Here is a 25945-nt window from a genome sequence, read left to right on the forward strand (position 1 = left end):
CAAGAGGCTGCTGACCTTTGAGCCATGCCCTTCTTGATCTAATCTGTCTAGGCCTCCTCCTTTCTTCCCTCTATCTGTGCAATTCTACCAATTCTAAACACAACCAATTCTAAAATATTTTGAAGAGCCTTCTCAAAGAGCCTCTTAGGTTGTTATCATTAGCATTCTCGATGATATCCCCCTTGAATGATCTCATGTTCATCAGTATAGCAGACAAAAAATTTGAAAAAAAAAGCAAAAATATTCAACAAGTTTTTGAAAATTGGGGTGCTACAATCCCCCCAAATTGTCTGTGCGCCTTAAATCACCTCATGTTCATTAGTAGTGGGAAAAAAAATGTTAAAAATGGACAAAAATTATAAACAATGACCAAATATTTTGGAAATACAAGGGTCTAGAGCTCTCCCATCATCTACGTGCACGCGGACGATGGGAAGGCTCCAGGTTTCCTACTTTTTCAAAATAATTTATCAAATTTGATTTTTTTTTTTACCATTTTCACAATGTTAAAAAAGGGGGCTCCAATTCTCTTTCTTTTTTACAAAAAAGGCCTTTTTTGCCATTATTGCTTATTTTCATGATTAAAAATGTTAGCAAAGCTCCCTCTACGTCTCCTCTCTCTTCCACATCAAAAGTGAATCGGTGATTTTTCAGTTTTTCCTTCATCTTCCATCTACCTATTAATGATAATTCTTTCCAAACAAAGTGTCACATAAGTCTATCCACTCATCCAGTGTTTCTTTTCAAAGACTTTCATCCAATGTGAGGTAAAATCTCCCTTCATTTTCGCATATAACACATTTTCTCAAAATTTGCCACATCTGAGGTGGAATCTCCCTTCACTTTGAAAATTTGCAACACCTTATTTGTACTAGGGAAAATGAGCTTCAAATTTTCCAAAATACCCCTTGTTGTGAGGTTAAATTTCTCCAAAGGTACATTTTTTTGTAGCTTTTCATAAGAATACTATTGTCTATCAATCCAAGCTGCTAAACAAGAATTTGAGTCGGTTACTTAGGCTTTGGAGATGAATTGCTTCATTATTTTTAGACATAATTGCCTTTTTTGTGAGATAATTTGAGACAATTTAAATGCTAAGATGCTCGAAAAGGATCTCAATTGTCAAAAAGGAATAACGATTAGAAAATCTTGACTAATTCAACTAAAATGGTTAAAAGGATATTTTGGATTTTTTTTGAAATTTGAGGAGTATTTTGAGAGTTAGAGAGGGGTATTTTGGTAAATTTTCCTTTGTAATGAAGCTTCCCATCGTCCGCGCGCGCGGATGATCGGGGGGCTCTAGATCCCCATTTTGTTGCGTGCATGGGAGAGAGTATATCGAGAGAAAGGATCCCCTTTGCGCCACTACCTCCATCCTTGTGACAATCACCCTTCTCTACATCTCAGACTAATTATCCCCGCTCTGCTCGCCCATTGCCTTGCTGTGCTACCGCGTGCTGACAGCCGCCTTCGACCTGACCTAGCAGGCCTTCATTCAGGCTCGCCTCAGGATTCGACCTCCACAAATAGCTGCCGCTCCTCCGTCGTTACAGGCTGTCACCTTGCTTTCTTAGGAACTCCCTCAATCCCATGCTCCCTCTGCAGCTCATCGCCCTCTCTCTCACCTCGCACCTCTGGACGACGTCCGTCTAAAATTGGCGAACTGTGGGCCTCTCATCAGCACGGCGAGCTGGTGGCTTCCCAAGGCCTCTCATCAGCATGGCCAAGCATGTGCTGCACAAATCTCGTGGCTTCTTGGATGCTCTCTTGATCTTGTCCCCATGGCGGCGCCAAGCGTATTTTTTAAGCCTTTGAATTTCTTTTCTTGAATAAGATCAGATTCCCACAAAGGCTTCCTTGTCCACTTTCGGACTTTGGTAAGGAGACCACATGGACGTATGTTACTCCAACAGCCTCTATAGCCGAGTTTGTAGCTCGATCACCTCCATTGGCCCCTTTTCCAAAGTACACTACATGGGTGTGTATGCGTGTCATAGTGCATAGGCTCGTAGTCACTATCTTCAAATCTAATTCCACCTATAACTGGTGCCTTTGCGACCTTTATCTTTTGTGAATGAGTCCGTAGCGATGTGGGATCATGGCATTTGTTTGCATGTAATATACCCTCTTCCTGTTTTGTTAGCTTGGGGTGGTGGAGATTGATTGGCTAGGATGGATGTCAGGGATATCGTGGTGTGTATTGGCATGCGGATCCCCATACTCTTTATTTTGACGCTTGCACCACCTTCAAATTTGCGGTACATCACAACACACAAATATCAACATGTTGCATTGGCCTATGTTGCTCATGCATAAATGCACACAAATAGTAGAGCATTGTTTATAACACCCACAAAGGTCTCCTTTCATAAAAAAGCATGCAGAGGGGGGCTTACGATAGGTTGTAGCACAAGGGAGGAGATGTTGCTTCAGCACCATGATCACCAAAAACGTTGCCATCTCAACATATAAACCAACTGCTTTGAATGATTCTCTCTCTCTCTCTCTCTCTCTCTCTCTCTCTCTCTCTCTCTCAAAAGACCTAGATGTATGCGATTAAGGGACAATGTTGTAATGTAGAAGAGGGTGTGATCTTTTTAATTTTAGTGTGTTCTACATTACAACATTGTCCCTTAATCGCATACATCTAGGTCTTTTGAGAGAGAGAGAGAGAGAGAGAGAGAGAGAGAGACACATACACATAGATTATCATTCAACGTCTTTGAGGATGATTTGGCAACACGTTAAGGTTTAGGTAAGCTAATTTGAATCAATGCCAGCTAAGTATAGAATTTGCTTCTCTAGTTCTCAAATAGAGAAGCAAAATTTGCATAGTATGGGATAGAATCCAAGAGATAAGTCTCTTTGGTAAATCAAAGATCATCTTAACTCCAATATCTGACTACTTGCCAAGGACTCAGCAATGCTCTCCAATAGCTTCATATTAGAGTTCATGTGTAGAAGTACACAAGTGTTTGGTGGATATAGACCCATACAGGCGTATGCACACCAAACCATGTGGGACACTGTATTTTTTATATTCCTAATTTGTTCCCATAGCTCTTGAGGCCATTGTTCTTCTACCTCCGGAATTGGCAGTGGTTCTTGAGAATGCATTCCATCTATTGTATTGGCTACCACCCTCGTATCCAACGGTGTTTCGTCTACAAGATTGGGTAGGTTATTCTCTTCAATTCCCCTCTCCTCTAACTCCTGAATCTTTTCTCGTATGAGTACCTCAATTTTTGGAGTCGTAGGAACTGATGGTTCCATAAGCGCTCAAGCGGCTTGAATGAGCTCTTTGCACATCTTTAGCCTCTCTTTCTCATAGCCTGGATGAGGGTATGTTAACCACCTATCCTCTTGGGTTTGATTAGGCTTTAACCTTGCCTCGTACGCTTTCAGAATTGCATCCAAAGGTTCGAACACTTGTCTACTAAGACTGACCCTCCTGATGGCAGTTTCGACGGTTTATTTTTCTCGTTGTTGCCCTTAAGGTCTCTTTCCCTTTGAAGTTGTTCCTCTGTTTTCCGCAATTTGGTTTCCAATGCCGTTTTTTCCTTTTCTCTTTTGGCTTTCATCTTGTTTCGTCTTGCCTTCCAGGATTTTCTAGGGGTTCGGATAGACAAGTTGTCTATCTCTGTTTGGCTAGCTGGGACATTCCTTGCTCCCTCATGTGCTTGAGCTCTAGTGACCACGTTTATCAGAATATTCTGTTCTGTTTCTGATCCACTTGATCTTGGAACAATTCCTATTTTTTTCATGGTTGCTTTTCCTTTGTTTTCAGGTTTTCTGGGCAATGTGGAATAAGATGGTCGGTCGTGCATCCGCCATAGAATTCAAAAAATTTCACATGATCTCCTTTGTTTGGACAAACTCTAGCCCAATGATCACCGCCACATTCATAGCATGGTCCTACAAGTGGTGGAGAAGCTTGTGGAGCTCCCATCGGTTGTCCTGTTCTAGGAGGGTAGCCTCTAGGTTTGTAGCCCTAATTTTCCATAAACATGAGCATATTCTCATCGACCAAGTTATGATTTTTGGTTGGTTGTCCTATGTATGAGGGCTTGAGCATTTTTTCTGGAATTATCCATGGATTATGTCCCTCTGAAGAATATGCATTTCTATCAATTTTCCTTTCATAAGTATTGTCTAAAACTTCTCGGTATGAGACTACCTGGATCATACTCTGATCAGAAGGTGGTTCTATGGGTTGAGAAATCCTTGCCATAGCCCTATTTTCCTGGGGTATATTTTCCTAGGGTAAAGGAGGTTGATGTCCCAACACAGGTTGAGCTTTTTTCTGACCGAAGATTGCATTATTTGGCCCCACTTGGTACCTTGGAGGGGGCGGAAGTTGTTGTCCCCCATGTGGCCCGTATTGTCTCTCTCTAATATAGTTCCGATTATAGAAACATTCATGAGTTTCGTGGTTTGTCCATTTTTGTTGTGTAGCACACCATTTCAATATTCGCTGTGCGTTTACTCCTGGCCTTTGTTGAAGGTTGCACCACTAGGTTAGATGGTCACCTCCACAAGTATCACATTTTTGGGTGGGCGATTGTCATGTGTTTGGGTTCGTCCTGTTTCCTTGGTTTATCTTCCTAATCACTTCCTCAATCATTCGATCAACGTCCGGCACAGTTGGGTTTTGCCCTCCCAATTTTTTCATGGACTCACTCATGGTTGAAGAGGTGATACTAGTCCCCTGATTTGTGTCTTCAGTCACCTCCCCATATGCTTTGCAATTATCTACAATATATAATGCCTCTTTCGTGAATTGCTCAAAGGTTACACATGATTTTAGGTGCAAGTTCTTTTTGAGCGTGTCATTTTGCAATCCCTCTATGAAGAGGACTGATAGTCTTTCATCCTGAGGTAGTTCTTGAGCAGGGAATCTTTCTATGTACTGCTTGAAACGAAGTGATTCTTCCTTCACTTTCTCTTTTTCCTTTTGCCTAAATGCATAGATCTGGGAGACAGTGTTATGCTCGATCCCTCTTTTTGAGAATTCCTCAGTGAATTCTCAGAGATTTGCTCAATAATTGGGAATTCCAAGCTGCTTAATGGTTGAAACCAAGTCAGGGAAGTACCTTCCAATGTCAACTCAAATCCTTCATATTGATTGTGGAAATCAGTTACCTCTTCCGCTCTCAATACTTATTTGAAGATTGAAACATGGGCATACGGATCGCCAGATCCATTATACTTTTTGGGTAAGCATTTTGCCACCTGAGATGGTCGCATACGCCTGGCCTCTGCAACCATTCTAACAACTCCTGGCCCCCTTGGGGTGGCTTCTCTTGGTTCGTAATCTCCTCTTGGTACTAACAGTGTTCTATCCGCCATACGTTCATCAAGTCGATCTCATGTAATAGTCGGAGGGATTCCAGTGGTGTAAGTGAATTCAAGAAAAATATTGTCCCTATGTGTGTTCATGGAAGCCCTAGTCACCGTCGACCCTAAAGGTTCTATTTTTGGAACTCGTTCATGTCCATAAGAATCCTCCACTCTGGTTCTCAAGGGGCTCTCAAGTACAATCTCAAGTCTGATGTGAGTAGTTGTGGTTTTTACCTCTTCCAGATTTACATAGTATTGGTGGAGTGGTCCTCCAAAATATGTATATCTCTCTAACTCCTTTCGATCCATTGGAGAGTAGTTTCGGCCATACTTGTCCATTATGACCACCTAAATACTTCTGCCCTCCGTGTACGTGTAAACATAAAAGTTTTTTTGGTCTGTTAATTCTTTGATGCGGGGCTCGTCACATCTGTAATAGAGTGTTTGTTCTCCATTATTGAACTTATAAATCCCCACATATGTGTTTTCTGTGTTATGGCACTCTGTCTCATTGGTGAGTCTGAGTACCGCGTTTTGTTTCTCCATTTTGGGTGGTGCATCGGCCAGCTCATTATCTACTTTTTCCTTGGTGTCGGTCATTCCCCATTTATCCACAATAAAATGGTTATGAACCACTAGGTACATCATTCCCTCTCGGTCAAAAATATATATACCTATCATAATCAACATCTATAAGGTCTTTGAACTCGCTCGGCTTCTTTTCCAACTTAACACAGTAGCGGTCCATTCCATCCTTATAGATTTTGGCTTTAAGCACATTTTCAAATTGAAACTTCAAATACAACAATTTCACATCAGATGTAGGCTGAGAAGGACCTGCACCCATTGAAGTTGTTCCCTTAGGGTTTGACTTGTTAGAATCTTCAATCATGAGGCCGCATGATCTCTGATACGAAGTGTCAGAGAAACTCTCCTCTAAAATGGGTTCCAAAGGAAGCAGTGGTCTCTGATTCACACTTTCTTCCATTGAGTGATTACTCCCTTGATCAAAGATGTTGTGGTTCTTATTCTGGTACAATCTTCCTGATCGCAAATTCATGAAGAATTGGTAACAAGGAAAATCCGAACTGAGTTACCTCATTAAATAGTTTGAATCTCCCGTTTGTTCTTGCTTGCTGGGTAGTATCTTCTAGTACCTGTAACCTGTCAAGAATGTGCTTGATAGCTGTAAGCTTACAGTTGTTCTTGTTAGTTCTTTTTTTTGTTCAACAAAACTTAGCACACAATTCCCTACACAACCTCAACAATTTGGATCCAATTTCAATTTTGAAAGAAGCACCAGGTTGCTATGGCCTAGCTCCTTGTATGGTAAGTTTCTGTCTCTGTTCTGGCTCAGAGGTACATGGATCGCGATCCAAATCCAATTGAACTTTTATTGCTATCAACAATTTTAACATGATTAAGAGGTCTTCCAGTACTAATTGTTTTTGAAATGAATCTTTGGATTGGAGGCTGAGTTGATTTTGTCACTTTGCCTGAGCTTCTTTCAGTTCTGAGCTATTGGAATGGTTTCTTGCATCCAATTTCAACTCTGGAAGGACCACTAGACTCTTTGTGATGCCCTCTAGCTATGGTACTAGTTTGGTGTCAATTTGTGTCAGGGGAACATGGATCGCGATCCATGTTCCTTTGTGTCAAAATACACTGAATTTTGTCCCAGAGCTAGTCCTTGGCCTAGTGATGCTGACTATATGGTTTTTGAATGCCTTTATGATTTTTTGGACAGACAAAAGTCAGCTTTAGGGTTTATGTCAGTGCTTTCCCCCTTGATCTGATTTTTTCCACCTTTTGCCCTCTTTTTGAAATTTTCTGTTAAGGGTCCTTTAGGATAAAGTGCTCCAATTGTTATCACTTCCCTGCTTGTCTTTTATCTGCTCAAACTTCCAAAAAGGTACATGGATAGCGATCCATGTTTGGCAAGATTTTGGAGTGACACTTTGTGAGCTAATCACACAAGGTATGATGATGCTATTCCCCAAGTCTTTTTGGATTTGGTCAGTTTTTTTCAAGTGAGAAGCAGGATTTTGTGTCTGTTTTGCGGTTTTTTTGCAAACCACTCCTTTTCTGGTATTTGGACCAGCTTTTTTCACTTTTTGTCTATGGCTCCTTTAGGAAAAGTTGTTCAACTAGTAATCAGGAGTACACTGGTCAAATCTTAATGTCAGATGTCTACCTGAAACATGGATCATGATCCATGTTGGGAAGCACCTGGGCATGAAATTTGGTTATGTAGATTCCTTGCTTCTAGTTGGTCCCAATTCTCATCCCTTTTTGGATTTGGGCAAATAAAATTTCAGTTTTTTCTTGTTTTTCCTTTTGTCCACGGTTTTGGTCTGCTCACCCCAATCTTTTGATTTTTATGATCTTCTAGCCCTCTTTTTCTCACCAAAATCAAGGTTCTGATGCCTGAGAGCCTGTTCTAAGCAAAGGAAATCATTTTAGCACATTTTGCCAAAAAGGTACATGGATCGCAATCCATGTTTGGCAAGGTTTTTGGCAGTTTGTTGCACAGTCTTTTCCAACAAGTTTTTTTTATCCCCTTCTTGAAAGTTTTACTAGGTTTGGTCCAGTTTTGAAGCTCTGACCATCACTTCTTCAATTTTTCCGAGTTATGGTCTTCAACACCAAAGTAATGTTTTTGACAGTTTTTTCCTCGATCCTTTTGGCCACAAATGATGGTGTAATTTTTTTCCTAACCTACTCATATAACTAAAATGAATATTCAAACATAACTGAACTTAACAGTACGGAAATAACAACAATGTGTGTGGTGGGACAGCCCTTTCCAAGCATGTGAAAAATCAAAGAACAAAATACTATCTTGTACTTCACTCACATCTTTCTTTGCTCTTAAGGAATAGCACTAGCTAGTATCGGACTCCAATCTCTATCAAGCACTAAACCTACGTCTAGCTGCTTCATTGTCTATGGGTAAGCGGAATGGGTATCAAAAGCTTGAAGGGAGTTTTTTTGTTTTTTTGTACATTGAGTCACTCACCACTTAAGGATCGGTTTCCCTAGCAGCGGCGCCAATGTTAGCGGGTCGCCACGACAGACGTCTGCATCATAGCTCTTATGCACTAACATAATGTCAATATACAAGGAAGCGAGTCGCAATGGGGCACAAAGACTTAATGAGAGTGTCAATCTCACCAAAGTGAACTCAAGGGCTACTCATTCTACGACAAAAGAAAATCAACCACAGTCAGCCAATCAGCATGCGTCCAATCTCAACACTCAATGTCATCACACCTTTTCAGTATCCAAACAAATCCGGAATGCCACGAAACTTAAGGAGAGGTATCACACACTTATGGGCTCAATCCTACCAAGTTCTGTCACCATCTGGGAAGGTACATAAATCACGATCCATCACAAAAAATGTGCAAAAAACTGAAACAGAAGTACTTGGAAAGATATTCCTTAAGCATAGAAACACTTATCCATGGTCAAAACATCAAAAAACAATCATTTTAACCCCCAAATCAATGCATTTATCTCACAAACAATACGTCGTGAACCACAATAGAATTGGAAATGATTACACTTAGATTGTAGAGCAAGAGACAAGAAACGCAATGTGCTATTCGGAATAGAATTCTGATTACCAGCTCAGGAGAAAAGAAGATTACAAGTTGTAGTCACAAGAAGCCTCCACAGTGCACATTTCTTTTCCTTCGGCTAATGATATTTTTTCTCTTCAAAACTAAGGGTTTTGACTTTAACACTAGTTCTGTAATTGGACACTTAAGTGTCTTGAGACACTAAAGTGTCCTGTTTTCCTTCCAACTTTTGGCAATTTATTTGTCAAGCTAGAAAGAATTTTTTTATACCTTGCTTCTACCATAGGTTGGTTATGAGGGAAAGAAAACACTCAATTTTTCTCCATGTCAAAATACAATCCGTATGGATAGAATTCTGGTAAGTTTTAAGTCATAAAATTTAGTAAAATTTCAAGCTGTTTTGCCAAAAAAAAATCATAAAATTCTTATATCTTTTTGTAGAGATGGCCCTTTTTATGTTTATAAAAGCCAAGTGTTAGCATTTATTGTTACAAAACAATGGAATGCACTTTAAAGACAAGTTTCCAAGTCACTCGCAAGTTATAGATATAATTTCATACTTGAGCACATGCTGAATTAGAGCATAATTTTGGTCTTCCAAAGCTCCCCTCATGGAATTGGGGCTATTCTAGTGCAATTTGACAACTACAAATGACTTTATATGTTGAAACCAAGAAACAACGTATTTTGTGGGCTCTTTAACTCAATTAAATCTCGTTGCTTGAACTCTATCTTCAATTTTTATCGTGGAAAAACTCTTGAAAATCTTGAGTTCTCCATAATAACATTAAAACCAAGGTTTTGGGCATCCCAATTGTGTATGTACCATGTACTTTGATACATTTAGCTGATCTACATAAAAAGTTTGATATTATTTGAGCTTTTGAATGCTTATGTCTCAATAATGAAAATATCAAAGTTCTCTCTTATGCTGTTTTGAATATTAAAATAATCCAATAATTGTTGCATACCAAAGCCCTTCTATTTTCCACCTTGAGTCCTAGATGGAAAGGGTAAGCAATGCATCACTTTCTAAAACTCACAAATACATCAAAAAAATATTTTTCTTTCTATACAACAATATGCTTGAAATGGCTATATCAAACACATAGAACTTTCCATTATTTTATATACTCCCAAGTCAATTTTTTTGCACATGAAACTTTCAATTATCTATAGCAAAATTGTGGAAAAGACACCTAAAATTTTCTACAAGGTGGCTCATTTTTTCTTGAGCTTATAAAGTCAATTTTTTAAAACCATCAATCGCAGCCTTACGAGGGTCAACTTGATGAGTATAGTTCTTGATCATGGTAGATTCTGAAATGCAAGGTTATATTTTTAAAAGACCATCTAGCTAATTACACATTTTAGAATATCAAGAGGGTTTTCTTAAATAAACTCTCTAATGTAAGTAGCATTTAATTTAAATTTGTAAAACAAGGACACTTACGTGTCGTGTTTTGGTACCAAACTAGTGTTAAAAGTTAGGGGGCTTTCCCATGGCCATCCGGCCTCTTACAAGGGTGTAGACTCAGAGAAATAAAAATGTGAGGTCCCCACCTTGTCGTCTCAAATGACGGATCTGATGGTAAACCTGGTGGCCACTAGATCTACAACGAAAGCAAACAAAGTGGTTTATGGTTCATCTAGCGGATGATCTCTCATCACAAAATGAGTCGTGTTCGAGTCTACTAGCATCAAGATCTAGTTCCACCCCGCAGGGGATGCGTGATTAACTTATCTAGCGATCTTAGGACCCACCTTCCAAGAGGAGAGAAGTCCCGAGTGCCTTTTTCCCCATGTTTCAGAGGCACTTACACTTAAGTCTTCGCTGCTCTTGGGGCAATGAGTAATACTAGTGTCGATTTATAACACTAAGGGGACGAAGAGTTCCCAACCAATCGGAACCACCCTTCTCATAGGCATTGGTAACCCGAGCCAAGCCCCCACTTTGCACCCCATACTCACACTTCCTTTTTTACCTAATTACTACCACAATGGTTGTTCAATATATAAGTTCTTTGTTTATTTTTCCGATTCACAAGTTCTTTAATACAGCCCTTCAACCAGTATTGCAAAGCGGCACCAAGACAGTAATTCTTGTCAAAATTCACTCAAAAACTCATTCATTTAAAGTTCCAATGCTCTGGAGGCACGAAATCCCCTAGCGAGTGTTTACTCCACCCGTTGTCGCCTAGTTGCCCATACAACTAGGTTGTCCACCGCTTAACCAGCAGCCGTGGACTTCCACCTCTTAACCAGCAGTCGTGGATATCCACCGCTTAACTAGCAGTCATGGATTCAAGAGCCCTTAACCAGGAACTCTAGCTCCTGTGAATAACTTCACGAGCTGCCCCCTGTGATCAAGAGGGGGTTCGGACTAGATCAACATTGGAATTGAAAATGAACTAGCTGAGCTAAATTTTCCCTTGCAACCAATCTTTCCTACTTCAGATAGTATATTCCGAAAGCATTCTTTCCTACTTGAGTATAAAATACAATTAATTTAAATGCCGTGGTTTTCGTTGATTTCCAACATGTTGGGAAATGTGTTTTTCATCCTACCTTATCGAATGCAATGTTGCTTTAACAAATGCGATCCAATTGGAGGACAATTTAATGATTCAAGGAGAAAGAGTGTCTATTGAGCTTAAATTTACTAGCTCGCAAGCATCGGGGCATGGGCCAATGACCATAAAGGAGTATGTTATTTTTGCGAGCTTCTAATTTCGAGCTTTTGTAATCAAAACCATTTTTGCGAGCTTTTTGACTTTAGTTTTAGAGACTTTCTAACGACACAAAAAATGTTAACCCAAAAAAGAGACACTACTATACGCTACACACCAAAAAACATGTATAAGTTTTCCAAAAAATGACTTTAGATTTAGAGCCTTTTCTAACGACACAAAAAATGCAAAAAACAAGAGACATTACTATAGGGTGCGCACCAAAGACCATGTATAAGCTTGCAACAACTTGACTTCAAAATTTCAGCCTTCTCTAATGATACAAAAAATCTTAACAAGAAAAGAGACATTACTCATACGATACACACCCAAGAATGTGTTTTAAGTTTCCAAAATTCCTAATTTTGAGCTCGTACAATTGGGAGATGTGAGCCACAAACCATACATCTATAACTAGAAGAGATTCAAAAAAGTATTAATTCTCCAGCTTATACATAAGAGATGACTCCCTTGATGCATATCTCTATACGACTTTCTTTAAGGTTTAGGTTCACTACACCACATGGTTTATCTTACGGGTTTTTATTGAGACAAATGCAAGGCTTATGGGAGTTAGTTTTGATTGATGAATGACCTCTTTTGGTTGAAGCCCAAGTATGTGCACATACACATAGTACATGTGATTACATGCTAAAAAGGATTCATGTGTGGATTCTCTCTTCTGAAAATTGAGGCAAGTGCACATAGGTTCGGCCTTATGTGGACATGATAACAACTCTTTGTCAAGAATTGAAAAACTATGTGTTGTTCACTTTCTAGTTTCTCTTCCAAGAATGTTGCAACCATACATGCAACTGACTCCAATCTGTTTTGTGTATCTTTGGAAATACCATGTCTCCACTTGTGATTCTTGCTACTGAATCCCCCTCCGTAAGACCAGGAAACATATTGACGATGTTTTGTAGTGGTGTTGCAAAATTTGCAATTTGAAAACCACTGTGCACTAGGCTGTCACCCTCTAGAGGCCTTTGACAATTTGGTTCCAATATCCACTTGCCGGAACATTGGAACGGCAGGTCATAAGTTGACTTGTCTCTGTACTAATGGCATGTCATGATTGCAGAACCATATCCACTATGCAATTGTCTTTTCTTTAAAAGTTCTCTCAAACCAAAAACATGGCGCAACCAATCTCACCTGACGGTTCTGTAATTTGTTACCACAATTTTTCTTCCCTTCCATACCAAAACATTTCCTCACGCAATTGGTTGGCATCTTCCACATAGCCCACTCTTCACGTGCAACTTTGACCTGTTCAATACACCTTGCTGAATCCTCTCCTTGCTTCATTGGAATGATCTCTCCTCCTCCATTTTATACATCCCGTATTGCCAACAAATTAGCTCCATTTGTCAAACATGAATCGAGTAAAGTCCAGTGGGTCATGATATCATCTCTCCTCATCTTCCTCTTTACATTCACATATTGCAATTACTTGTAATGCTCATGCTGTATTTAAAATAAAAGTAAGTACAAACAGGTGACAAGAATCAAAATATGCTATCTAACATGTTTTTATGAGCTCCCTTACCTGGGATCATAAACCAAGAATAATATAGTTGCACATCCTTCAATCCGGTAAGTGTGATCAGAGTACACCCATGCACTTCTCAAATCTCATGTCCCTCCTTACCTCATTCAATTGACAAGTTCAACTCCTGAAGTAGGTTCTTTTGTGGACATTTTGAACACATAACATTTATTATTGGGCCCACCTTGACTAGGAAAACAAATTCCATGAAAGAAAGAAAAAACACACCGTTTCTGTAGCAATAGTATATTGTCATATCCATCACCCACGACCTGACCCTGTTTTGCTTTCTCATTTGATACTGAGAGGCGGAAGTGAAAAATAGACCCGGTGGCCTCTACACCAAGACTATGCAGAATGGCCTCATCATGGGGGATACACAATAGGGGCACCACCTAGCAAGATATGCGGCTAGGACGCATACATATACACAATGAAGCATGCCATGGAAAACAATTTCAAGATCCACGCCCAAATGTGGAATGGGGTGGTCGAAGAATAGGGTGAGAGGAGTGGTGAATGAGTGAGAATGGGCTTGCTACTCGTGCATGTTAGTAAGGAAGATAATGAGGTAGGGGAAACTTGCGAGTATGCTCACTTATCATACAAGAGGTGGCGAATCCGCACACCTCAAGATGGAAGTAGCAAGATTATAGGAATATGAGAGGGAGAGAGAGAGTGTGTGTGTGTGTGTATGGTGGCGAATCCGCACACCTTTACATAAGCAGAAAAAAAGCAAGGAACAAGCATATACCATACTCACAATGAGATTTATCCAAAACGACACAAAGTATGGCACCAAGATGGAGTGTGTTGATTGCTTGCAAAATATGAATACAATAGGTAGCGTATGGCAGGAAAATGAGAAGGGGACAAGATCGTAGGAGGCATAATGGAGAGATGGGAGTTGATGGCGAGGAATATCATGAGTGTGTCCACCCTTCTTCTTCTGGAAATTGTGCCTTCAACCCTTAATTACAAGTGGTGTGGAGGTGTGGTGCTCATCTTTTGTGCATGGTGATGGTGATGATGATGGTGTTGTGATTATGTGATTAGGGTTCATGCTACAACCATGTAGCACAAGAGTGTGTGTGGATAGGTGTGTGTGTGTGTGTGTGTGTGTGTGTGTGTGTGTGTGTGTGTGTGTGTGTGTGTGTGTGTGTGTGTGTGTTTGTGTGTTTTAAGTGAGCTCTCATGGCCTCCTTATATAGGGAAGGAGGGGAGGATTTAGCAATATTTCTATTTGAGGTGAGTGTCCCACTTTGGTGACTAGGAAAATGGGGTGCATGTGACTGTGGCTCCCATCTTGTCTCTTCATTATTTAAAATACCAGAGTCAATAGAGAGAGAAGATGAGAGAATGTGGGTAGGATGTAGAGGATAGGAGATATTTACAATAGTCTAGCTTTGGCTAGACATAAGCTTATTAGGGAGAGAAGAGAGAGGTAAGAAATTTACAAGAGAGATTGTCAACGGTGGATAGTTGTTGATGAGGATGGATCCTCCAAAAATGGTGATAGAATCACTCTAGACTTGCCAAGACCTCATTAAAAGAGCCTTGTCTCTTGTAATCATTCTTGAAGACTTGTAGAACCCTAGCCATTCTAGAGGGAAGAAAATTGGGGATGGCCTGTGTCACCATTACACGAGAAAACTGGGGTCCACTACAAAAATCATATCTCCGTGTTCATAACTCCAAAAATTCTGAAAAATATTGAGCTAAAAGTTGAGATCACAAGCTACATCTTTTATGTTAAACGCTCCTTCAGATTCGGGGTTCTTCTCTACTTAAAAAATTCAGCCAAATAATGTATTATTTGTGGCTGCAAAGGTCTTTTGGTGCTCCCCTTTGAGTGGACTTCTCTCTTGCCTTCAAGTGTAAGCTCCTTCATGTGTATGAAAACATGACCTAGAGTTTTGAAAAGATTGGCAATCATCTAGATGGAGGTATTATTGAAATTTGAAAGTGGGATTGAGGTTTGAAAATGAAAACTAGTGAATAAAATATTTGGTAGGGTGGATTAATATATATATACATGAAAAATATATTAGAAAATACTAAAATATATAATGTAATTTAGAATATATATATTTAATATTTAAGGTCAAAAGAGAGATCAACAAAGAAAGCTTACTTATTTATGCTACATCGTGATTGATTTAGCATAAGTCTTGTTTATTTAATAAAGACTAAAACTTTTGTGAAAAAGGGAAGAAAAATCAAAAGTAACTTATATAATAGGAAATATTTTGGTAAAAGGGCAAAGATATATGTTGGGGGTTCCCATGCATGGAAAAGCTTGCCTCATTAGCCCTCCCTCTAAAGCTAGAGGTACTCATGCCTCTAGCGTTGTACTTGATTCTTCTTCAATTGAGGTGGAGGAGTTTCCCTCCTCGGGGATTTCCATCATAGGTGCTTGATCAAATCTCAAAAAGTACTGCTTCAACCTCCATCCATTGACACGTGTTTCGTGGAGCCTACCATCTGCATCCATCAATTGGTAACTGCCATTGGCGTAGCGCTTTCTAATGACAAATGGCCCCTCCCATCTGGGTGAAAACTTTTTATCCTTCCTAGTGTCAAACCTATTATCATACCATAGGAACAACATACCTTTCTTGAGACATTTTTCTCTAAGTCCCTTGTTGAAGTTAAGTCGACGTTGCTCTGACTGTGCTGCATAATAGTTGATAGCATCCTCTCTGTCTAGTTGAAGCCTCTCTAGATCAAGAATGTGGTTGTGGAGATGAGCATTAGGACGTTCCACCTGCCCAGCTAGCACCCTGAGACTAGCCAATTGTACTTCAATGGGTAAAATGGCTTCCTTACCAAACACCAAGTGATATGGTGTGAACCCAAGGGATGTGCGAAATGAAGTGCGATAAGCCCAAAGTGCAGCCATAAGATGCTTGTCCCAATCACTTTTGTGATTGTTTACATGTTTAGTGATGATCTTGCAGATCATACCATTTACCTTTTCCACCAAACCATTGCATTGTGGGTAGTAGGGAGTTGAGTGTCATCGTGAGATACCTAACTTCTCCATTAGCTCTCCTACAAGGTCTCCTCTAAAACCTGGTCCCCTGCCAGAAATTATTTCAAGAGGAGTGCCAAAACAGCAAAAAATGTTTTCAAATACGAACTTAGCCACTTCCTTAGTTGTAATCCGGGTGGTGGCAACTGTTTCAGCCCACCTGGTCATGTAGTCCACACCCATGATGATATAAAATTTACCTGATTGGCTCCTTGGCAAAGGCCCAATAGCATCAATTTCCCATTTCTCAAATGGTCCATATGAGATTATAGGAGTCTGTGGCTCATATGTGAGCCTCCTATCCCCTGCCTTTTGACATTCCTTGCATGTTTTACACCAATGATGCACATACCTATGTAGACTAGGACATACAAACCCGGCTTGTAGAATCTTTCTACTAGTGATGTCAAGTGCAAAGTGTCCTCCGCAAACACCATCATGGCAACTTAAAATGATTTCAGTGATCTCTCTAGAGAGAGGTACACGCCTAAGAATTTGATCCTTACCCTTGCAGTAGAGGTCGTCATTGATAAGGCGGTATTTTGTTGCCTTGCGCACAAGCCATTGCTTTTGGCCCTTAGTAAGATCCTTAGGACACTCTCCTGTGTCCAAGAAACTCATGATGTCAGGCATAGCATCGCTACCTTGGAAGAGAGGCAGCTTCAATTTGATAGCACCCATCACTGAAACATCTTGCAGCTTCTCTCTAGCTAGAGCATCTGCTTCTTGATTTTCTGCTCGAGGGACATGATGTAATTGTACAACTTGAAATTTTCTTAAAAGTTCCTTTACTTTGCGCAAATGGCCTAGCAAGCTATGATTTTTACAAGCCCAAGCTCCTTGTATTTGTTTTATTAAAAGCATGGCATCACCAAATACATTTAACCGTTGAATGCCCTGTGTCACACACCACTCTAACCCAAGAGTTAAGGCTGCATATTCTGCCTCATTGTTAGAGTGAGAATCCAAGAGATTCCCAATGGAGAAAACCTTATCCCCTTGCTCGTTGAAGATGACAATGCCTGCTGCAGCTTTGTCCACTTTCCTCTTGTAGGCTCCATCAAAGAAAAGAGAGTGAGCCTCCTCTACCTTAGGGACTTCCTGTACGGGTGTAATATCTTGATCATTTGGCTTTATCTTTAGCTTCTTTTCATAGTGGCGATGAGTGAGAATACCTCCTAGACTGGCCCTTGTGGAGTTCTCCACTTGCATTGTGTAGTCAAACTCTTGCAGCCTTGTGAGCCATTTGGAAATCCTAGAAGAAACATCCATGTGCTGCATTACATAAGGAAATACTTCTTCCATTGTTAAAATTATGAATGGTCTAGACAATAAATAAGAGAGAAATTTGGTCGTAGCAAACATTAATGCAAGCACCATGTGCTCCACTGCCGTGTATCCCTTTTCTGATGGAGTCATCATTCGGCTAGAGAAGTAGATAGGACGCATGAAAGAAGTTTGAGGATCCTTTTGTGTCAATACAGCCCCAAGTGTGTCATTGCCCACACTAGGGTTTACATAAAATGGCTCGTCCCACTTTGGAGGTGCTATGGTGGGAAGTGAAGCTAGAATTTGTTTTACCTCATTGAATTGTTGTTCATTTTCTTCACTCCAAGTGAAGATCTCTTGATGGGTAACTTGTTGTAAAGGGAGAACCACTTGGGAGAGCAAGTGAATGAACCTACTCAAATACCTCACCTTTTGAAGAAAAGAGACCAACTGCTTTGTTGTGGTGGGAGAGGTCAAAGCCAGCAAGACTTGAATCTTGCTTGGGTCAGCTTCAATGCCATTGGCCGAGATCACATGGCCAAGAAGAGTAACCTTGCTTTCACCAATGTGGCACTTCTCCACATTGAGTTGGCCCCCCAAAGCTTGTAGCCTAGCTAGACCTTCATAAACTTTCTCCAAATGAAGAGAGCAAGAGCTATAGATACAAAAGTCATCAATAAAAACACGGATTGATTTTCCAAAGAATGGTTGAAAAACAAATGTTACATATCGCTAAAAAGTGGCTGGAGCATTAGTGAGACCAAAAGGCATAACTCTGTAAGCAAAACATCCCCATGGTGTGATGAAGGTTGTCTTCTTTTGATCTTCTTCAGCGATGCTAATTTGGAAGTAGCCTGAGTAGCCATCACATACCATGTAGCGCTCATGTCCTGCTACCTCATTGAGAATTTCGTCTTGAAAAGGAAGAGGAAAATGGTCCCTCTTTGTGGATGCATTAAGAGGCTTGTAATCAACACAAACCCTCCACTTACCATTCCTCTTTGGTGTGACTACCACTGGAGAAACCCACTCTAAGTCTTCAACAGGATACATAAAACCGGCTTCTAGCAATTTCCTCACCTCTTTGAGCAGGCGTCTTGTTGAATTACTCCTAGCCGCCTGAGCTTCTGCACTACAGGTTTACTTCCCTCCTTGAGCTTAATGTGATGTTGAGCTACTGTGATGCCAGTGATTTTATCATATTCATCAATGAACAATGTGGTAAAATTACTTAGCATCAAAATATAATATTCACGCTCCTTCCCACACAACTCACTAGAGAGCATTTGATGTAGCTTACGTGCTTCTACCAGAGGTTGTATACCTGGTGTCTCCCCTTGGTTTGATGATGAGAAATCAGGTTGCTCCATCTTCTTAGGGTCCTTGAGAATGATCCCCATCACCTCAATGCTACTGTCACTTTCTTCACTCACTGTTGACTCCTCCTCTGAAGTGGTCTAGAAAACTCATCCATAGAGGTTTCTAGATCCATGTCGCATTGCCGACCTTTCTTCATGTCGTAAAGTGTTGGCCTCCCTTTTGCATCCTTCATCTGGATTATGCCGGTGTCCCAGTCCTGCTTAGCTCTCATAGCCATAAGCCAAGGCCCCCTAGAATGATAGGATAGCCCTCCCCTTTGTGTGGCATGACAAAGATGTCCACATCTACCTCGGTGTTGAATGCCTTTATCCTAACTGCATTTATGACACCAACACATTGAACTTTTAAATTATTTGCCATTTTGGCTCGGCATGGTGCCGGCCGACTCACCTCTAAACCCAAACGGTGCATCATTTTTTCACTCATGATGCATATTTGTGCGCCACCATATCAATGTAGATATTGGAGATGTGTTGCCCTTTGATGTAAGCATCCATCACTGGTAGTATGTCATCTAAATTCCTCCCAGAGATATCCCCAGCTATCTTTGGCTTTGGTCGTCTTGTGCTAACCATCTTTGTCCATTGTCTCCTCACCCTAGGTGCTAGGTGGAGTAATTGGGGCCAGGTGATTTTTGGGCCCTGCACAGAAACATCTTGAACCAAATCATATGGTTTAGAACATTCACCCAAAGAGAAATCTACAATGTCAATTTTACATCGTGACTTGGACGGCTTTTTGCTAGATTCCCCTTTAGTCTTCATCTTTTCTTCCTTTTGGGAAGATTCACCTTGCCTAGCGCGTTTTACCCCTATGGCATCTACTCCTTTAAACTTGGTCTTACCTTTTGCTACTCCCTTGATATCCTCCTCCACTTTCTCCTTTCCTTTACCTTCAAGACTGATGACGCTTACTGTTTGATTGCCAACCAGTGGTGGGGGTAAGGGTGGAATGAGAGGTTGTGGTGGTGGTGGTTGAATGGGTGGTTGTAGGATTTGCATGGGTGGTGCTTGTTGTGGGGATCTTGGTGGTGGTGGTCTTGCTCTCGGTGGTGAAACCAGCTGGTTTTGCATGGCTCCTCTGTTGAAATTCTGCCTCCTTGGGTGTGGACAGTAGTACATGCCATGACCATCCTCCCCACAATTGTAGCAGTGGTATTCTTGGTTTTGCCTTCGTTGTCCTCTTCCTTGCTCTTGGTTGCGATTGTGTGCATGCCCTTGTTGTATCAAATGGACTGAGAGATTCTCAAGTTGATTGGTGATTCGATTGAGCAGGTCTTGTTGATCTTCAATTGGTTCTTGCGGTTGAATCCTTTGGGCGGCTGTTGTAGGTGGTGCTAGAGGTGGTCGGGTCCTAACGGCTTCCTCTTCATCGATATTCCTGGCTTATAGGCGCAACTTCTTGTCTTTAAGGCGGGCCACTTCAACTGCTAGCTCATACGTAGCAGGAAACCTTCCCTTCACCTTCTCTTTAAGAGTTGGCCATAACCCAGCCACAAACCGATTCTTCTTTAGGAAATCAGGTGCCCCCTCATCCTCTCTTAGCGATGCAACCCATCGCCCCCATAAATCTACAAACTTTGACTCATATGATGCGTATTCCAGCATACTGCCCTGATTCAACTCTGTCAACAATTTCCATAGCTTCTTTGATGTTGTGCCCTCTCCAAAACGCTTGACAAAGGCTGCTCTTAATAAGTCCCACCGTTCCTTGGTTGCTTGTGCCAAGGCATTGTACCATGATCTTGCCTCCACCTTCATTAGAAGTGGGAAGATGCGCAAGCGCGAAGCATCATCATCTCTTGCAGAGATGACATATGCTATTTCCAAGTTGTCTAGAAAGTCTGCAGCATCCTCACCCACCTTACCAGTAAATGTTGGAAATGCTACACTTGCCATTGTGAGAGTGAGAAAATTAACTCGACTTAGAAATCTTTTAAAAAAAAAAAAAATAGAGATTCAATACATGGGTGCTCGGTAGATGGAAAACATACTATACAAGGATGAAAATAACTACATCAAAAGACACTTCATGATTAATCATAGTGAGGATAAAGGGTAGAGAAGAGGTGTTTATCTCTTGCAGTCGTTCTCTACCAAACATGGTTGTAATGATCTGCTGATAAAACATCTTGCGGTCCAAGATTACTTTGATTGACTGAATTCGTTGTGGTGCATAAGTTTGGTTCCTTGCAAAAGGTTGATGCACTGGGTCCATCACATGATAATTTGGAAAGGATCTCTCCTTCGTGGTGGAAGGTTATAGTCGGAGGTGTAGAGCTCTTGGTAGTCAAGGTCAAATTTATAGTACCACAGGACAAGGTTGTCTTCTTCTTCTAGCTCTAGGACTGCCCCTCTAGCAAGCTCTTGGAAAAGCTTGAACTCTCTCTCTTTGTTCACTTTCCTGCAAGATAGAGTGCCATCTAGTGTATACACAGGTGTGATGAGGTAGATGGTGAGTCTTACCACTTGTATTAATCCAAGTTGGATGGATACATAGCAAGCTGTAAAGTCGTCATCATAGCCTTGATTCACAAGCAACACCCCTTGAAGGTGGAGGGTCTTGTCTTTCCGCCAAGCAAAACCTGTTTCAAAGACCTTGTCGATGACAATCTCCGCCACTTCACTCGGTAGACGACTCGTCAAGAGAATTCAAGAAGTGGTCCAATTAGAGAATTCAAGAAGCCACTCGTCCATGAAGAGAAGTAAACATGTCAGCCTTGTAAACTGAAGGTTTCAAGAGCCCTCCTCAGTGGGGGCACCAAATGAGAGGCGGAAGTGAAAAATAGACCCGGTGTCCTCTACACCAAGACTATGCACAATGGCCTCATCATGGGGGATACACAATAGGGGCACCACCTAGCAAGATATGCGGCTAGGACGCATACATATACACAATGAAGCATGCCATGGAAAACAATTTCAAGATCCACGCCCAAATGTGGAATGGGGTGGTCGAAGAATAAGGTGAGAGGAGTGGTGAATGAGTGAGAATGGGCTTGCTACTCGTGCATGTTAGTAAGGAAGATAATGAGGTAGGGGAAACTTGCGAGTATGCTCACTTATCATACAAGAGGTGGCGAATCCGCACACCTCAAGATGGAAGTAGCAAGATGATAGGAATATGAGAGGGAGAGAGTGTGTGTGTGTCTGTGTGTGTGTGTGTGTATGGTAGCGAATCCGCACACCTTTACATAAGCAGAAAAAAAGCAAGGAACAAGCATATACCATACTCACAATGAGATTTATCCCAAACGACACAAAGTATGGCACCAAGATGGAGTGTGTTGATTGCTTGCAAAAGATGAATACAATAGGTAGCGTATGGCAGGAAAATGAGACGGGGACAAGATCGTAGGGGGCATGATGGAGAGATGGGAGTTGATGGCGAGGAATATCATGAGTGTGTCCACCCTTCTTCTTCTTGAAATTGTGCCTTCAATCTTTAATTACAAGTGGTGTGGAGGTGTGGTGCTCATCTTTTGTGCATGGTGATGGTGATGATGATGGTGTTGTGATTATGTGATTAGGGTTCATGCTACAACCATGTAGCACAAGAGTGTGTGTGGATAGGGGTGTGTGTGTGTGTGTGTGTGTGTGTGTTTGTGTGTTTTAAGTGAGCTCTCATGGCCTCCTTATATAGGGAAGGAGGGGAGGATTTAGCAATATTTCTATTTGAGGTGAGTGTCCCACTTTGGTGACTAGGAAAATGGGGTGCATGTGACTGTGGCTCCCATCTTGTCTCTTCATTATTTAAAATACCAGAGTCAATAGAGAGAGAAGATGAGAGAATGTGGGTAGGATGTAGAGGATAGGAGATATTTACAATAGTCTAGCTTTGGCTAGACATAAGCTTATTAGGGAGAGAAGAAAGAGGTAAGAAATTTACAAGAGAGATTGTCAAAGGTGGATAGTTGTTGACGAGGATGGATCCTCCAAAAATGGTGATAGAATCACTCTAGACTTGCCAAGACCTCATTAAAAGAGCCTTGTCTCTTGTAATCATGCTTGAAGACTTGTAGAACCAAAGCCATTCTAGAGGGAAGAAAATTGGGGATGGCCTGTGTCACCATTACACGAGAAAACTGGGGTCCACTACAAAAATCATATCTCCGTGTTCATAACTCCAAAAATTCTGAAAAATATTGAGCTAAAAGTTGAGATCACGAGCTACATCTTTCATGTTAAACGCTCCTTCATATTCGGGGTTATTCTCTCCTTAAAAAATTCAGCCAAATAATGTATTATTTGTGGCTGCAAAGGTCTTTTGGTGGTCCCCTTTGAGTGGACTTCTCTCTTGCCTTCAAGTGTAAGCTCCTTCATGTGTATGAAAACATGACCTAGAGTTTTGAAAAGATTGGCAATCATCTAGATGGAGGTATTATTGAAATTTGAAAGTGGGGTTGAGGTTTGAAAATGAAAACTAGTGAATAAAATATTTGGTAGGGTGGATTAATATATATATACATGAAAAATATATTAGAAAATACTAAAATATATAATGTAATTTAGAATATATATATTTAATATTTAAGGTCAAAAGAGAGATCAACAAAGAAAGCTTACTTATTTATGCTACATCGTGATTGATTTAGCATAAGTCTTATTTATTTAATAAAGGCTAAAACTTTTGTGAAAAAGGGAAGAAAAATCAAAAGTAACTTATATAATAGGAAATATTTTGGTAAAAGGGCAAAGATATATGGGGGGGGTTCCCATGCATGGAAAAGCTTGCCTCAATACAATTCTTTTGAATCCCCTATTCTGAACAAGTGGCATCATTTCCTAAAGGAAATGGTTAAGCTCGACATCTGGATTCCAAATCATCTTCTTTAGTCAAAGATTGGAATAAAATCTATCAAGAAACTAACATTTATACTTTTCTAGGACCACCCTTCTCAATCTTTAGAACTGTACTAACAAGACTGTACAATTTTCAAGGGCTGCCCTCTGAGTACCTAGCTGAACATTATGGCCATGCACCCCAAGATGGATCACCAAACGTGTTATTGCGGCTTCCTTTTGCGTCACATAATAGATCATATACGTACAAGTGACCGTTTTCTCACAATAGTGACAAGTTATTTTAGATTTACCTTCGCTAGTAGGATAGCCCATGCTGATTTGTCTATCCAAATAACCATGAAAGAAAGCATCATTGCATCTTCTTTCACTAAGGTAAAAAGGGCATGTTACCTTGCAGCATTGAAGACTTCCAGGACAATAGATCAAATGCACTATGCAGTCTATGGCCGTGTTGGTCGATGTTGGTTGAGTCCAAAGGTGACCGTCGTACTTTTGCTTATAAACCTTCAAACTTGATAGAAGGAGGTAGGAATCTCTGAAGGAAATATTTGAAGCTCTCCATTTCTTAATGAAACACAATATTCCACAGGCACACCATTTATCGTCCATGAAAGCATAGTTGTAGTTGTCATGTTTGAAACAAAGATGGAAGGGGAAAAGGGAGTGACAAAAAGAGATGACAAGAACTGTGAGTAAGTCACAGAAAATATGCAAAAGAATACGGTTTTCAAGAGTTAATGCATTCATTGAAAACTATAGTGAATGAGTTTCAAATATTCATTCTTTAAAATATACACAATCATAATCATTAAGATATAAAGGATTCAACAACACTTCAAATCTTTTGCAATCTCTCAAAATATATGCATTTAATACATTCATTATTGTATTTGTATATTTTACTTTAATTAAGAATATGCACAATATTACATTAAAATCAAATATATTATAGTGCTATACAGATGGGTTATACTAATATACTCTTATACTAATAGATTCTTATACTAATATATTAAATTTATACCACATATTGTATACTATACATGAATTCTATATATATTATATCGTTAGAATAATTTATATCAGTATTATATAATTACATGCATATACATTATACTATATACTATATACCATATATAATTCTATATACTATAGATATTAGATAATAAATTCAATACAGCTATATAGTTTATATTATATTATATAATATGTATATTATGATGTATAGTATCTAATATACAATTATAGTAGTATAATATATATATATATATATATATATATATATATATATATATATATATACACACACTATATTTCATATCATACTATATATTATAGAGACGTGATATATATTATATAATCTACACTCTATAGTAGTATATACAATATATAATATATATACATATATACTAACTACTTTAAATACTTCATAGCTTATATGTATATACTATAATAAATATTAAATACTATATTTCAAATCATACTATATCTTGCATATACTAGAGATATGCTATATATATTATATATAATATATACTCTATTGTAGTATTTATAATATAATAGTATATGTTATATACTATTATAATATGTAGTATGTGGTATAGTACAATGTAATATGTAGTATATACTATATATACTATGTTATATTATGCTATATACTATATAAGATATATCACGTATATTATAGTATATAGTAGATAATATAATTTTATATACATAACATATATAGTAAGTAATATATAGTAGTGTAGTACTAACATACATAGTATATATAATATGTCATATATTGCATATAGTATGTATATTATATTATATATTAACGTAGTATATATTATATATAGCGTATATATATTATATAAAGCATAAATAACATATAAAATGTTAATATTATATAATGTATGATTATATACTAAGTGTTATTATTTGTGCTTTTTTGGATAGATTAAGGGTTTTATCATATAAGGAAGAAAAAAAGCATGTGCCATTTTTTTTGGAACAAAGGAAGAAGGTTCAGGTGTACATTTTCTTCTCCTCCTGCGTTTTCTACGCGCTCATTTTGTCGCTTGTAGGTCCAATGTTTTGCACAAAAGAAAGAGGGGGCATAGAGCCCCTCCATCATCCCCGTGCGGGGATGATTGGGGGACTCTGTCCCCCCTCTTTTTTCTTGCGCAAAATGTTGGACCCAAGCAGCAAAATCATCCGAATTTTTTGAAAATTTGCTACATTTCTCTGGAAATTTCACCAATTTGCAA

Source organism: Adiantum capillus-veneris, chromosome 18 (assembly GCF_014529385.1).
Source record: "Adiantum capillus-veneris isolate H3 chromosome 18, ASM1452938v2, whole genome shotgun sequence".
In the NCBI taxonomy this organism is placed as follows: Eukaryota; Viridiplantae; Streptophyta; class Polypodiopsida; order Polypodiales; family Pteridaceae; genus Adiantum; species Adiantum capillus-veneris.